Raw genomic sequence first — 5,007 nt, forward strand, 5'->3', positions numbered from 1 at the left:
TCTTGATCTATCTCTATAGATCTTGATGCTCAATATGTAAGCAGCTTCACCGAGGTCTTTCTTTGAAAAACTCCTTTCAAACACTCCTTTATGCTTTGCAGAATAATTCTACATTATTTCCGATCAACAATATGTCATTCACATATACTTATCAGAAATGCTGTAGTGCTCCCACTCACTTTCTTGTAAATACAGGCTTCACCGCAAGTCTGTATAAAACTATATCCTTTGATCAACTTATCAAAGCGTATATTCCAACTCCGAGATGCTTGCACCAGTCCATAGATGGATCGCTGGAGCTTGCATATCTTGTTAGCACCTTTAGGATTGACAAAACCTTCTGGTTGCATCATATACAACTCTTCGTTAATAAATCCATTAAGGAATGCAGTTTTTGTTTATCCATTTGCCAGATTTCATAAAATGCGGCAATTGCTAACATGATTCGGACAGACTTAAGCATAGATACGAGTGAGAAACTCTCATCGTAGTCAACACCTTAAACTTGTCGAAAACCTTTTGCGACAATTCTAGCTTTGTAGATAGTAACACTACTATCAGCGTCCGTCTTCCTCTTGAAGATCCATTTAATCTCAATGGCTCGCCGATCATTGGGCAAGTCAATCAAAGTCCATACTTTGTTCTCATACATGGATCTCATCTCATATTTCATGGCTTCTAGCCATTTTGCGGAATCTGGGCTCACCATTGCTTCTTCATAGTTCGTAGGTTCGTCATGGTCTAGTAACATAACCTCCAGAACAGGATTACCGTACCACTCTGGTGCGGATCTTACTCTGGTTGACCTACGAGGTTCAGTAATAACTTGATCTGAAGTTCCATGATCATCATCATTAACTTCCTCACTAATTGGTATAGGCGTCACAGAAACTGGTTTTTGCGATGAACTACTTTCTAATAAGGGAGCAGGTACAATTACCTCATCAAGTTCTACTTTCCTCCCACTCACTTCTTTCGAGAGAAACTCCTTCTCTAGAAAGGATCCATACTTAGCAACGAATGTCTTGCCTTCGGATCTGTGATAGAAGGTGTACCCAACTTTCTCCTTTGGGTATCCTATGAAGACACATTTCTCCGATTTGGGTTTGAGCTTATCAGGATGAAACTTTTTCACATAAGCATCTCAATCCCAAACTTTAAGAAACGACAACTTTGGTTTCTTGCCAAACCACAGTTCATAAGATGTCGTCTCAACGGATTGAGATGGTAGCCTATTTAACGTGAATGCAGCTGTCTCTAATGCATAACCCCAAAACGATAGTGGTAGACTGGTAAGAGACATCATATATCGCACCATATCTAATAAAGTACGGTTACGATGTTCGGACACACCATTACACTGTGGTGTTCCAGGTGGCGTGAGTAGTGAAACTATTTCACATTGTTTTAACTGAAGGCCAAACTCGTAACTCAAATCTTCTCCACGATCAGATCGTAGAAACTTTATTTTCTTGTTACGATGATTTTCCACTTCACTCTGAAATTATATGAACTTTTCAAATGTTTCAGACTTTTGTTTCATTAAGTAGATATACCCATATCTGCTTAAATCATGTGTGAAGGTCAGAAAATAATGACACCTGCTACGAGCCTCAATTTTCATCGGACCACATACATCTGTATGTATGATTTCCAACAAATCTGTTGCTCTCTCCATAGTTCCGGAGAACGGCGTTTTAGTCATCTTGCCCATGAGGCACGGTTCGCAAGCATCAAGTGATTCATAATCAAGTTATTCCAAAATCCCATCAGTATGGAGTTTCTTCATGCGCTTTACACCAATATGACCTAAACGGCAGTGCCACAAATAAGTTGCACTATCATTATTAACCTTGCATCTTTTGGCTTCATTATTATGAATATGTGTATCACTATGATCGAGATCCAACAAACCATTTATTGGGTGTATGACCATAGAAGGTTTTATTCATGTAAATAGAACAACAATTATTCTCTAATTTAAATGAATAACCGTATTGCAACAAACATGATCAAATCATATTCATGCTCAACGCAAACACCAAATAACATTTATTTAGTTTCAACACTAATCCCGAAAGTATAGGGAGTGTGCGATGATGATCATATCAATCTTGGAACTACTTCCAACACACATCGTCACCTCGCCTTTTACTAGTCTCTGTTTATTCTGCAACTCCCGTTTCGAGTTACTACTTTAGCAACTGAACCAGTATCAAATACCGAGGGGTTGCTATAAACACTAGTAAAGTACACATCAATAACATGTATATCCAATATACCTTTGTTCACTTTGCCATCCTTCTTATCCACCAAATAGTTGGGGTAGTTCTGCTTCCAGTGACCAGTCCCTTTGCAGTAGAAGCACTTAGTCTCAGGCTTAGGACCAGACTTAGGCTTCTTCACTTGAGCAGCAACTTGCTTGCCGTTCTTCTTGAAGTTCCCCTTCTTCCCTTTGCCCTTTTCTTGAAACTAGTGATCTCGTCAACCATCAACACTTGATGTTTTTCTTGATTTCTACCTTCGTCGATTTCAGCATCACGAAGAGCTCAGGAAATACTTTCGTCATCCCTTGCATACTATAGTTCATCACGAAGTTCTACTAACTTGGTGATGGTGACTAGAGAATTCTGTCAATCACTATTTTATCTGGAAGATTAACTCCCACTTGATTCAAGCGATTGTAGTACCCAGACAATCTGAGCACATGCTCACTGCTTGAGCTATTCTCCATCTTTTAGCTATAGAACTTGTTGGAGACTTTATATCTCTCAACTCGGGTATTTGCTTGAAATATTAACTTCAACTCCTGGAACATCTCATATGGTCCATGACGTTCAAAACGTCTTTGAAGTCTCGATTCTAAGCCGTTAAGCATGGTGCACTAAACTATCAAGTAGTTATCATATTGAGCTAGCCAAACGTTCATAACGTTTGCATCTGCTCCTGCAATAGGTCTGTCACCTAGCGGTGCATCAAGGACATAATTCTTCTGTGCAGCAATGAGGATAATCCTCAGATCACGGATCCAATCCGCATCTTTGCTACTAACATCTTTCAACATAATTTTCTCTAGGAACATATCAAAAATTAACACAGGGAAGCAACAACGCGAGCTATTGATCTACAACATAATTTGCAAAAATACTATCAAGACTAAGTTCATGATAAATTTAAGTTCAATTAATCATATTACTTAAGAACTCCCACTTAGATAGACATCCCTCTAATCCTCTAAGTGATCACGTGATCCATATCAACTAAACCATGTCCGATCATCACGTGAGATGGAGTAGTTTCAACGGTGAACATCACTATGTTGATCATATCTACTATATGATTCACGCTCGACCTTTCGGTCTCCGTGTTCCGAGGCCATATCTGCATATGCTAGGCTCGTCAAGTTTAACCTGAGTATTCCGCATGTGCAACTGTTTTGCACCCGTTGTATTTGAACGTAGAGCCTATCACACCCGATCATCACGTGGTGTCTCAGCACGAAGAACTTTCGCAACGGTGAATACTCAGGGAGAACACTTTTATCTTCAAAGTTTAGTGAGAGATCATCTTATAATGCTACCGTCAATCAAAGCAAGATAAGATGCATAAAAGATTAACATCACATGCAATCAATATAAGTGATATGATATGGCCATCATCATCTTGTGCTTGTGATCTCCATCTCCGAAGCACCGTCATGATCACCATCGTCACCGGCGCGACACCTTGATCTCCATCGTAGTATCGTTGTCGTCTCGCCAACTTATTGCTTTACGACTATCGCTACCGCTTAGTGATAAAGTAAAACAATTACATGGCGATTGCATTGCATACAATAAAGCGACAACCATATGGCTCCTGCCAGTTGCCGATAACTCGGTTACAAAACATGATCATCTCATACAATAAAATATAGCATCATGTCTTGACCATATCACATCACAACATGCCCTGGAAAAACAAGTTAGACGTCCTCTACTTTGTTGTTGCAAGTTTTACGTGGCTGCTACGGGCTTAGCAAGAACCGTTCTTACCTACGCATCAAAACCACAATGATAGTTTGTCAAGTTGATGCTGTTTTAACCTTCGCAAGGACCGGGCGTAGCCACACTCGGTTCAACTAAAGTGAGAGAGACAGACACCCGCCAGTCACCTTTAAGCAACGAGTGCTCGCAACGGTGAAACCAGTCTCGCGTAAGCGTACGCGTAATGTCGGTCCGGGCCGCTTCATCTCACAATACCGTTGAACCAAAGTATGACATGCTGGTAAGCAGTATGACTTATATCGCCCACAACTCACTTGTGTTCTACTCGTGCATAGCATCAACGCATAAAACCTGGCTCGGATGCCACTGTTAGGGAACGTAGTGATTTCAAAAATTTCCTACGCACACGCAAGATCATGGTGATGCATAGCAACGAGAGGGGAGAGTGTTGTCCACGTACCCTCGTAGACCAAAAACGGAAGCGTTAACACAACGCGGTTGATGTAGTCGTACGTCTTCACGATTCGACCGATCAAGTACCGAACGCACGGCACCTCCGAGTTCAGCACACGTTCAACTCGATGACGTCCCTCGAACTCCGATCTAGCCGAGTGTTGACGGAGAGTTTCGTCAGCACGACGGCGTGGTGACGATGATGATGTTCTACCGACGCAAGGCTTCGCCTAAGCACCGCTACGATATTATCGAGGTGTAATATGGTGGAGGGGGCACCGCACACGGCTAAGAGATCAATAGATCAATTGTTGTGTCTATGGGGTGCCCCCTGCCCCCGTATATAAAGGAGCAAGGGGAAGGCGGCCGACCAAGGGGAGAGGCACGCCAAAGGGGGAGTCCTACTCCCACCGGGAGTAGGACTCCTCCTTTCCTTGTTGGAGTAGGAAAAGGGAAGGGAGAAGGAGAAAGAAGGAAGGGGCGCCCCCCCTAGTCCAATTCGGACTAGTCCATGGGGAGGGGTGCGGCCTCCCTTTGGGGCCTTTCTCTCCTTTCCCGTATGGCCCAT

The sequence above is a fragment of the Aegilops tauschii genome, chromosome 2, assembly GCF_002575655.3.
Source record: "Aegilops tauschii subsp. strangulata cultivar AL8/78 chromosome 2, Aet v6.0, whole genome shotgun sequence".
Lineage (NCBI taxonomy): Eukaryota > Viridiplantae > Streptophyta > Magnoliopsida > Poales > Poaceae > Aegilops > Aegilops tauschii.